The 11,991-nt window shown below is 39.2% G+C and overlaps 1 pseudogene; it reads right to left on the reverse strand.

Annotated features, from left to right (window-relative positions):
• Positions 1-4,094: 4,094 nt before the first annotated feature.
• On the reverse strand, positions 4,095-5,865 carry LOC147891119 (putative pectinesterase 53; annotated as a pseudogene).
• Positions 5,866-11,991: the final 6,126 nt, after the last annotated feature.

Raw genomic sequence — 11,991 nt, forward strand, 5'->3', positions numbered from 1 at the left:
TATCTATAAAACACATAAAGAGATATGGTTGCTTTCAAACCTTACCAAAGATACAGTTGAATGATAAGGTAGAAGTCATGTTTTAGCTTCTTTATGAGTGAATTCATTAAATTCATTTCATGTACTAACTTTCTATGCTTATATGTGACTTATGTGAGATGATTAACTAAATTATTTTCATGCAGGGGGATGAAATTATTTTGCTAAGTTTGAGAGCACACGCATTACATAATCTTCCTCACAAGTCGATGTTGACCCAAGGATATCGAAACACTCTAAGGGAAGATATAGAGCTAGAAGAGCAACATAATAGAAGTAGCGAAGAGGAAGATGCCTTGAATGAGGATGAAATAATGTAGGACATAATAGACACTTACTTTGATGCTCCTTCACCCCAAAATGAAAGAGATGAATCTGTGGAATTGAATAGGGATAATTACATGAGTCCTAAAGAGGAGAGCTTGCGACATGAAGCAAGCACCATGTTGTATGAAGGGGCAAGCCATTCTCTTCTTTCCTCCATTCTTCTAATCTTGAATTTGTAAGCAACTTATGGATGGTCAGACACTAGCATTGCATCCTTCCTTCGGTAAGAGTTTTGATTCCAAATTGTTGCTTCATTCATTGAATGGATCAATGTCTCAGGTTATGCCAAACACTACTTCCAAAAGGAAATGCAATGCCTGACTCAAGAAAGGACGCAAAGAAGATGTTGGCATCATTAGGAATGGATTACAAGTCAATTCATGGATGTCCCAACGATTGCATTATTTATAGAGGAACATACAAGCACTCTCCAAGATGTCCACAATGTGGTGCATATTGATATTAACAAAACACACAAGGAGACAAGATTGTGAAAAAGGTACTACAACACATGCCGATCCTAACATGCATCGCACACTTGTTTCATTGTGGATCGTTAGCTGGACTTATGGATTGGCATTCTTACAACCGCTTGATGGATGGAATATTGAGGATCCTTATGGATGGAAAGGCTTGGAGACATGTAGAGAAGGGGTGGCTAGAGTTTGAGCTTGAGCCTCATCATTTACATCTTGGGCTGGCTATGGACTGTGTCAATCCCTTTCATCATCAGTCCTCATCATGGTCCATGTGTCCAGTAGTAGTCACAATATACAATATTCCTCCTTGGATGACCATAAAGAAGGGGCATTTGATGTTGGCACTCATTGGGCTGGGTAGGCACAAGGTGAAAAACATGGATGCATATCTAGCTCCTTTGGTGGACAAGTTGCAAATTTTATGCAACGGAATGCAAGTTTATGACATTTCAAAGCCTTTGGGTCAACGCCATTTTTGAGTGAAAGGCATTTTGGTGTGGACCATGCATGATTATCCTAGGGTTGCATGATTGCTCAAGTACCAAATTTCTATTCCTCTCAATTCTCTTCTAGATATTAAAATGCAAGATGTAACTTTTGTAGATGATCTTTGCCTTAGTGGTCTTTCACTTCTACAAGATGTAGCTTGCATACTTGCATTTTAATACGTCTCCAAGTGTTTGGATACTTTACATGTCCAAATTGTGGAGATAGTTTGTGCAGTCGGCATTGAACAAAAGATCTAAACAAGGTGGTATATGAGAAGCACAGGCGGTTTCTTCCTATGGACCATCCTTATCATGTGGATCCATATTTTTGGGATTCACACAAGTCACACCAATCATTATGCCCACATCCAAATTGCTATGCTACAACAACAAACAAAAACTAAATTGCACATGCAAACCCAAACAACCCCCATTTCTTTTAAGAAAAATTATTGAATTCTAGGCACAAAACTACAAACGTGAAACAATATATACTTATAATAATCTAATACTAACGCAATAGTGTGGACTCTACAAACAATTGAGGCTGAATCAAAGCATGCAAAACATAGTTACTAGTCAAAAAGAGCCTATCGGAGGGATATAGGCTATAAAAGATGAAACAAAAAGCATATCTAGCAGCATCACAGAACCAAAATGATCTAGATCAATGATTGTGTGATCACACATCTTTTTGGGAAGATCATCATTGAGATGAATCTAGCTAGCCAAAGTGAGCCATCATCCGAATAACAACTGGCTTTACTGACCCTATATATGATAGATATAAGTATATAATACTAGACTAAAGCAAGGTGAATCTCGTCGATCGATGCAAGCCATCACCCAGCTTTGAGCATCATACTATGTAAAACACGTCACTCGGGGTGAGATGAATCTGACAAGCCAAAGCAAGTCATCAATTGTCCCTGAATCATAAACACATCATACATGCACACACACTCAAGCAAGAAACCATACACATATCTCCCTCTCTCACTTTCTCTCTCTCACTCCCTCCCTCAACTAGGGCAAGGTGAATCCGGTCGGCCGAAGCAAGCCATCACCCAAAAAACCATACTAAAAAATACCAGCTTTCATGTTTGACTCAAATATAATGGATGAGCTATGTAGCTTATGGCTCTCATGTTTGTCAAATAAAATGGATGAAGGATGCAAGCAGTATGGGCAGAAACATAGTATGTCATAGGCATGCTCAAGAATGAGTACCCAAACCCAAAATAATATGAGTTTGATACTCACTACCTACTTAAATGCATGGGAAATACACTTAAACATTGCATATTAGAGATTTAGACATAGTGACGGAGGGTAGACTAATGAGAATGCCCCATGTAAAGAAGGCTAGATTGGAAGAGGAAAAGACTAGAGCTCAAGATAGTCTAGAGATGTGGGACAATTACCAGTAGAAGATGCAAGTGCACATATAAGAACCAAAGATGCTTCATAGGTCTCAGTAGTGGTAGCATGAAAAGCATCGAGCTATGGGTGGTAATTATATGTGTGCTTTAACATACTTCTTTTGCAATTTTAAGTTTGGATTGAATACATGGGTTTGCTCATGAGTCATAGCACTTTATCTAATGTTTTTAATTTGGGTTTGCAAGCTTGCTACGATGAGCCAATTGCCTATGAATAAGGAGTAAATTTATGCATATACACATGGACCGAAGGCTCTCTTTGAGAAGTTGGACATGAGGGTGTACACGTCAATTGGAGTGTGGTGGCGAGTAGTCGTGTAGTCTCGGATCCTCCATGTTCTCAATCATGTTTGATATTTCCATTCTTACAATCAAGCTTTAGTTATATTTTCTAAATTGTTTCATGCAACATTGTTAGGGTGACATGGCCAAACCAAATGAGGACATAGGCAAGGGAGCATGACAAGCGAGGAGGCGAGGGAGGAACGGAAGGAGGAGATTAGCTGGATAATTTGGATGAGGAGGAGTAGTAGTAGTTTAGCTTACATTTAGCCACCCTTTGGGCATTTTCCCATTTTTTTACCTCTCATTCATTTTTGTATGACTCTTTGGAATGGAAATCTTGTAATAATACATGATGTGAGATTTTTATATGATTTTGCAATTTTGTAGCTCCTGTAGCATGCATTCAATTTTGTATAACGTTGTACTTAAATATATATATATAGTGGGGTAGAATGTATTGTTTTTTGAGAACATAACTTTGGTATAGCTGTCAATGCTTGACAACCATACCAATGCTATCACTAAACAATGGCCATACCGATACCTATATCAACAGTAATTTTTTGGTGCATATATCGACAGACATACCAATAATTCCCTCAGTACATAACAAATCAAAATGCATTTTTCATCGGAATATGATTCGGAAATTGGCCAGTACCTCGCAGTGAATATAATACTTTCATTTACAAACAAGTACGACTATTCATTATCTAAATACCTCCATTTCACCCCATTTCCTAATTGTTGATGGGAGAACATTCTCTATGTGTAAAAGTCTTTTACTTATCAAGAACAGCTAGAATCTTTTAATTTCATGTCTACACGCACGTCATAAGAGGGAGTGAAAGGCAAAATGTTCCCCACATTATAAGGTAAAGTTTACACAAAAATATGGATTCATGAGGTGAAATCTAAAAAAACAATTCGAGCTTTATCCGTAATTGTTTGGCACTATAGTTGGTCGAACGATTGAACCTAATTTGCCCCATCGATGAAGCTCACAGTCTGTCTTGGTTTAAGAATTGTCCTCGTTACGATTGTTGTTGATAGCATCATGTCTTGATTGCACATTGAAAATTAAGACTGAACCCAATTTGCTCCGTCAATGTAGCTCAAAGACTCTGGAATGGTGCCGCCTGCGACTCCGTTAGCTGATACGCCCAAGCCACTCTGCCTTGCGTATTGGCTCCCGGTCCTGAGCACTTGTATTCCCCGTAAGAGGCAGTCCTGAAGCGATTTCAAGAAAAACCCAGTCAGGTCACCTTCACAGGAATCACATGATCACATTTGTAGAGAAATAGATCAGTAATTTACATGCCGGATTGCAGCTGCACATGCATTGAAGGATTCAGAATTACTCTTACTTTTCCCTGCTTGATTCGCCCAAATCATTCCATCCTGCGGGGACAATAATGTTGCCCATGTAAGTATACGAGAATACCACTCTCGAGTACGCCCCCTAAGCTCTTCCTAGATAGATCATGCCCGATCCAGTAACCTTGCAATTTACGAAAGAGAATCCTGTGTTTTTTTCTGGGCTTGCTCTATTCTGTGCTGTAACTGAACCAGAAGACGTGGCGATTGCATGTAGTTCACAATCCTGTGGAATTCGTAGAAGGATTTAATAATTGACCAATTGATGTAGTCTCACAACATGGACTGAACATTACAAATGTCGGGCATCAATACATTCAAAAGTTTTACATACCGGATAAATTCTTAGCCGGCTGTGGACTACTTACGGTTTCTAGTCAATCCTCACGCTGTATGAACTTCTTCTATCTATAATAAACTGTCCGTAAAAGCTATATACCTCATACAAGGATTGTCCATCGCCGAATATGAAGTCGATGGACCCTTGTATAAAGCAATTACTGAAGTAATGCTTTCCCTGAAGGTCGTAGAGTGTATCTTGTGCTCCATAAAAGCCGCAATCGTAAAAAGCAGCCTCATCGCCTGAAATCCTCAGAGCAACGGCTTGCCTGCCTGTAGCGCCAGGTGGCGGGGCAGGTGCCGAGTTCTACAAACACAGGAACATGGGAAGTAAGATGGCTTTTTGATTGCTTGAAATTGGTCACTTTCGTGATATTAGTGCTAACGAGCAAGCTACCTTGAATGAAATAGCTCTTGCAATGAAGTTAGCGGAATTGATAGCAACACTAGCACTCTTGAATGTGCTGCCACTGCTGGAGGCCGTATCATCCCAGATAATAGTGGTCACATCTCTCCCAGCGCCCAGAAACGTTATAAATGGTTTGTCTTTTGGGATGTTCACCTTCTCTCTGCAAAATCAGCTGCGGCTGTCACCCAATGTATATTACAAATAATACGTACCAAGACTAAAAGTAGACCACAGGTGGCATTCTTTCTCTACCTATCACTCTTTCTCTACTCTTACGTGTAAGTTCCTGCCGCAATTTGGATAGTAATTCTCTGGGAATTTTGGGTGGGCAATGAATTGACTGCAGCTTGTACAGTAGTGAAATCCCCCTTTCCTGACTTGTCAACTGTGACAACATTTCCAGTAGAGGAGTCTGCAGCAAAAACGTCGTCAACAGCGGTTGAATGGTTTCTTAAGGCCACCGTGGCAACCCAATTAAGAAAATCTTTCTCCGTCTCCTCTATACTCATATCAGGTACGTTGTTTGTGGCTTTAAGGCTTCTAATGGCCGTTCTAGTCTCCACGGACTGAAGCCATCGACATAAAGCTGCTATAAAAATAAATGTACGAATGATCTGTAGAGACATAGGAGACCGAGACACCATGTTTGCAGGCAACTCAGGAGATGTCAGAAAATTAAAAGTTCCTTGTACCTACTAGCACTACTACCTCTCTCACATGCACAAATACTTTAATCAACAATCAAGCTTCAAGATCCAGACGTCGAAGTGCGACAATGCTTTGGCTAGACATAGGAGACAATCACAGCATGTTTGCAGGAAACTGACGCGATGTCAGAAAACTAAAAGTTCCTTGCACCTACTGCGTCTCTCACATGCACAAATACTTTACTCAAGAATCAAGCTTCAATTGCGATCAAAACTTCGAAGTGCCACAATGCTTTGGAAGCGTGCCCTTATAAATGTATAGAGCCTAACGATAACTTAGAGTGGTCACAGCCTACAGCATGGAAAGATGTCTAAACTTGTGTGGGCGGGTTGGAAATGTGTCCTCTTCCAATATGTTAAGCTCTCGGTGGTCCTTGGCAAATTACGAATCACGTACTAGTGGTACTTGCAATTATGGAGTCGCCTTCTGTAGTACTGTATGTCAGCTATATTCCTCGTCTCCTTGTCACAAAGCGTGCAGGTCAAATTGAACGCCTGTAGAATCATGGATGCAATCTCTCAAAATCAACCTCTGCCAGGAAATGATTCAGTAGATTCCAGCTATGCAACGAATGAACCTTTGAACATAGGATAAGGGAGCTTGGAAGATGTGAACAGAAGAACAAAGGCAGGAAGTTTTGTATACGACGATACACCACCCAATCAACGGCTATAGCTAGATGACAATGCTACAATAAACGATTGCAATGCCGCATGTAGCTGTAACGGTTGGCGAGCTGAACTTTTCAGCGTAAAGAAGGCCCTTCTCAAAGCGACCTTCTTCGTTAACATGTCGCATTACGGGTCCGTCCCTTACTTTTTATGAATCCTTCAAACCTATCATTTACCTCATTGATAAGGAAACCACGCCAAGATGAGTGCCTCCAAGTAGTCAATGGATCGAGAGGTTTCTAGAATTACAAGGTCCACTATAACTATTAACTCCAAACGCATTCTATTGCCTCCTATTTTCACATTACTATTGTGATGAAAATTAAGTCAAGCCGTCTGTATGTCTAAGGCATTCAAATCTTTGGTAACTTCCCTAGATGTAAATCTCATATATGCCAAAGATAAGCCATCAACACTTTAAAATTTGGTTTTAGGGAAGCTAATTATCTCCCTTTCTTAGTTGTCATAACATAGAAAGAACATATAATTCAAGTCCATTATTAGTGTAACAAATATAATAACCACAAAAAACCTTTATTCACTTCAAAACTTTAAAGTTTTGGTTTTAGGGAAGCTAATTATCTCCCTTTCTTAGTTGTCAATTCATGATTAAATGTGTAACATACTAAGAACATGCATATAATTTAAGTCCATGAGATTCAACATTAGTGTAACAAATATAATAGCCACAACTAACCTTTATTTAGTTCAAACTTTGTTGCGACACGTCCATTATCAATGAGCTTCATTGGACATATAGAATGGGGGTCCACAGGGGGGACTTGGAAATTTTCATTTTTTTAAAGCGAAAAAATTAACAAGTTTTGAGGCCCAACAAGAGTGGAGAAGTCTACGAGGGACCTCACAAATGGCAAGTGGGTACCTACCAAGTGAGTAAACACCCTAGGTGGTAGTGGGGACAAGAGGGAGCGCTAGTGGGAGGGAGTGGAGACCAAGGGAGATCTATCCACCTGTGAAAGCCCAAGCCTTTCTATTGGCTAATTTCCTAATCTCAAGATTAGAGCTCTATTAATGGCATAATGCACGAGGCAATTTTGGGTTCCAAATCTTCAAATGGTGTTTGGTTCCATATTTTTACCAAGTGGTATTTGGGTTACCATGTGGTAAAAGCATGCAATTGCATGCTACATGTGGCAAAAACAACCACATGGTTGCATGTAATCTTTTATCATATAATAGACCAAAAATATTGCATATAACTTACTTGTAGTGTTAGTGCATATACTAATCTATGCAAATGTTGCTAGCTATTGCACTATTGTGTGTGAAGTACTAATCTTTGTTGATAAAGCATGATGTAAGAAATGATCATATTGCATACAAATGCTTGCCATGTCTACAATTCTCTGATTATGTCAAGAGAGGATAAGACAGTTGGATAGTTTCTGACCTATGTCAAGGTCTAGCCAAGTTACATGACACGTTATAAGTAAAAAGTTGTATATAGGATATATAAGCTTAAAATGCTATTTTAAGACCTTACATATCATCTACAAATAGATGCTTACCACATCTATAATCGTTTGATTATATCAAGAACCTGTATAATAGTTTCTAGACTATCTCAAGGTCTAGCTAGCTTATGTGGGATGTCATAAATAAAAAGGTATAAAAGATATGTAACCTTAAAATAATTTTCAAATAAAAGATATGAAAACAAGGGATGCACATTGATGAATGAGCAAAGGGTGGCAGTGGAAGAAAGGAAGAATTAAGAAACCCCATCTTTTGCCATGTCTATATTAGCCCACCCACGTTCCCAACCCAATCCCATACCCACACTAGCCATCCAGCCCCGCGTGGGCATCATTTTGTCCTATCAAGACGTGTGCTCTTGCTTTTTATTAGCCTTTCTATATTGATCTCTATATCTGTACATCTTCATGGAAATGCCACCCTTTTGAACCCTTTGGATCATCAGTCATTGCTTGATCAGATGACAATGTCCCCAACATGATGGGCGAGGAAGCCTTTGCTAATGCGCTAATGCACATCTTTTTTGTTCAATAGCTTTTGTAGTAGGTTACATTGACAACATTGATGCACAATGGGCAAAGGAGTAGCTGGGAGTGGAAGTTCCATCGAAATATCTTCAACTACCCCACGACACATGAGTCTCTAGTGAGACAGAGCCACTACATGGGTCTATGAGGCAAAACTCATGAACATCCAATCAATAACAATGCTATGTCTTTCTACTTATATGGTGGGGTTCTGGTGTTTTCAATTATCAATGAATTTCATGCAACCATGATATTGGTTCTTTGTTCGACTCTTCAAGTATATCTGGGCTAATAGTCTGAAAACCTCTGATGTTTTGGTACACTGCTTTACAACTCTGCACTTTACATCTCAAAGTAATCATTTATTGACTAACCGGATGGACTTGAGATCTTATACAAACGTTGGTGGCTTTTACAATGGTTATGCAATCAAAGGCACAAGGTTGGCCCATGCTACAATTGGAATGGACAATGTGATTGATAATGTGTTGTTGGAACAATGTGCCTATGATTTAAGTAAGGATAAGATTCCATTTAATGCTCTTAGTGGTGCTCCCTAAATCTTTGATGACTTATCTACATATTCAATCTCCCTGTATGGTTGCACTGCCTTCTTGAATTGGCATTCTCTTCTGTCCCTCTACCTTGCTATGGCTGTGTGCAGTCCCCTCTACCCTACTCCATTCTGAGCGACTGTTCTTCTACTTTGTAATAATTGGCATGCCATACCCCATCTTCCACTCTCTGTGAAAGTTTGTCTGCTGCTTTGCACTAGTGTTTGGACCACTACGCCTCCCTTGCTCACGCGATCCTATGGCGGATTCTCAGGTATGTATTTTTTATCTTCTTCATCCCTTTGTGTTCCACTTATATGTCTAGAATGTATCTCTCTCTAGAATGCATCTCTGTTAGCCTCAGTGTACGTAGGAGGAAAGCCTTGGCTGCATTAACATTCTATAGTATTATGTCTTGATCTCTTATTTTGCTTGCTCTATTTTACCTGCGCTATTGATGATCATCTATATCTCTATTCGGATTTGGCTCGCTCAGGTCTGACCGGCTTCTAACTACCATCACGAGGGATACCATTTCTATTTTCTTCTATGTTTAGTTGCTTCTCTGGTGGCTTGCTGCATGGGCTTCATATTTCCTTGACCTTGTCGTACTTCAACTCCAAGATCTAGCACTTGTTCTATGATTGTCAAAACTTTATCTAGGCATACTTTTGCATCGCACAAACCCATCTGTAGTCCTCTCTAAAATCTAGACGTCTATCGCATTATTATTTCAGTTGTGAAATAGTCTCCACTCCAACCTCTTACTACGCTAGTTTTCATGAACGAGCTCATCACTGGGAGGTAGGAGGAAATCTGTGGCATACTTGGTGATAGCGAGTTGCTTACCATGGCACATACATAAGTACACTTTGGCTCTGATGTAATTGGTTGCATCTCTTGGTAACCTCAATTCTTAGCTTGGGTCCTTTTGCACAAGTCCTTTGCTAAAAAATTTCTAGTCGCTCATGGTCTTGTGCATTGCTCCTATATGGTTGTTCTTACGTATTGGTCTCTATTGCATTTTTCATGAACCTAAAGAATGTGTCTCACAGGCTTCAGTTTTTAGTCTTTAAGGTGTAGACTCACTGGTTCCCACTCGTGGTTGTCCCATTGATGGACTGGTTTATTGATCTATAAGGTCTGCTTGGTAATAGCTAACACTCAGAACTCTGGGAGAGGTATTTACGTATCTTTGGCTTTCTTTTAGCAAGGCAGTTTGCACTTACCACTGTTTCTTATCACTTGAGAGTGGATGGTTCTTAAAGTCTACAGGCAAGCCATACCGAAATTTCATTTACGAGCAAGCATATGTAGTAGCTTCTTGCATTTATGCTACCTTGAGCTGATCTTGGCATGCATGCCTAGCACTTAAGTGCCTTCTACTAATGGCATTCATATTCCCTACTATGAGGAGGATTTCCTTCTTATTTTGCATGGGAACATGGAAAACCCCTTCTCAGTTTCTCCTACTCTTTATGTGACTTTTCCTCAGGACAACGTCGCACTGAGCACTCAGGACTAGCGATGGTGGCCAAGAGGTGCTTAGCTCCCCCTGAAAGCTTGTATGCAGTTTTGGTGCTATTGATTAGGACAAGTCTCTGTCAAAGGTTGTAGCTCGTATGCAATGACTCAGACTCAACTTAGGAACGTCAAGATGAGCTCAATTATGAAGATTATTTTGGCCCTTGCTATGTAGTACAATTTTCACACAATTAGTCAGTATTGGGGCTTGTAAGCTCCATAATCTTATATAAACAATGCACATTTTCATTCTCAATTAGCTGCATACTTCAGTTGTATTGATCTAACAGTATCAGAGAGTAGTGGCTGTTCTACATAGTGGTTGATGACTATGAATGTGTATCTGTATGAGCTTTCATTATTTTGAGATTTAAGACTTTGGTTGAAGTTCGCCTTGTAGAGTAGAGGTCGTGTAAGTTTAGGTTGTAGTGGTTGTGTAGATGATAGACTGTAAGTTTGTTCCATACACAAATTATATATATATATATATGTATATATATATTAATGTATGTATATAAATAAATAAATGTATTACTTAGGTATATGTAAGTTTTAAAAATTCCTCCTCCAATTTGGTGGAGTTTTTTCTAAGAACTTTTTTAATGCTTTGAGGTTCATTTAATTTACACTTTGAGTCTAATTATTAAGTATATGGTAGGACTTTCTCCAGCATAGGGTTCATAAATCATTTAGCATAATTATTCGTGATAGTAAGTATGGGGTTACCCGTTAAGCATACATGTGCACAAGCATAATGATGTCTACTCTGACACACTTATTACTTTATACACTTATCATCTTCAACTTTTGAATCTGGATGGTGGTTTGGTTCTTTGGTACAAGCAATAACAAGCCGGGGTAAGTAGGCATTACCTATCTTCCTAATCGAAACTATGATGTTCTAACACTTAGTTTCTCTTGGATGGTGGCAGGTAAGTTGACCCCGAACTTGGATCTCAAATTACCGGAAAGATTCAGCATTTAAACTTTGTATTCCACATTTGGTATTGATCAACTATTTATTATCCCACTATTGATCTTCCTCTCAGGCTCTCTCTTTCTACTTGGCAAGTTTCTTAGATCTAGCTGACAATAAAAATATGCTTATTTTTTTTTTTAAAGTTTTTGTTGTGGATATGCATATGCATCATTGTCTGGTATGCATGATGTGATGTGCTCTTTCTTTTTCAATGTATTTATTGGTCCTTTATAAAATGTAAGTTGAAATTAGTTTGGCATGATTTATATAGTATAGTATTATGCTTTCAAACATAAAAGAAGGGCTTGGTTTAGGAAGTGGTGTCTAGTTCCTGGCTTGGTGTCTG

Source organism: Dipteris shenzhenensis, chromosome 18, assembly GCF_047967505.1.
Source record: "Dipteris shenzhenensis isolate YYH24624 ecotype China chromosome 18, Dip_SZ_1.0, whole genome shotgun sequence".
NCBI classification, from domain to species: Eukaryota; Viridiplantae; Streptophyta; class Polypodiopsida; order Gleicheniales; family Dipteridaceae; genus Dipteris; species Dipteris shenzhenensis.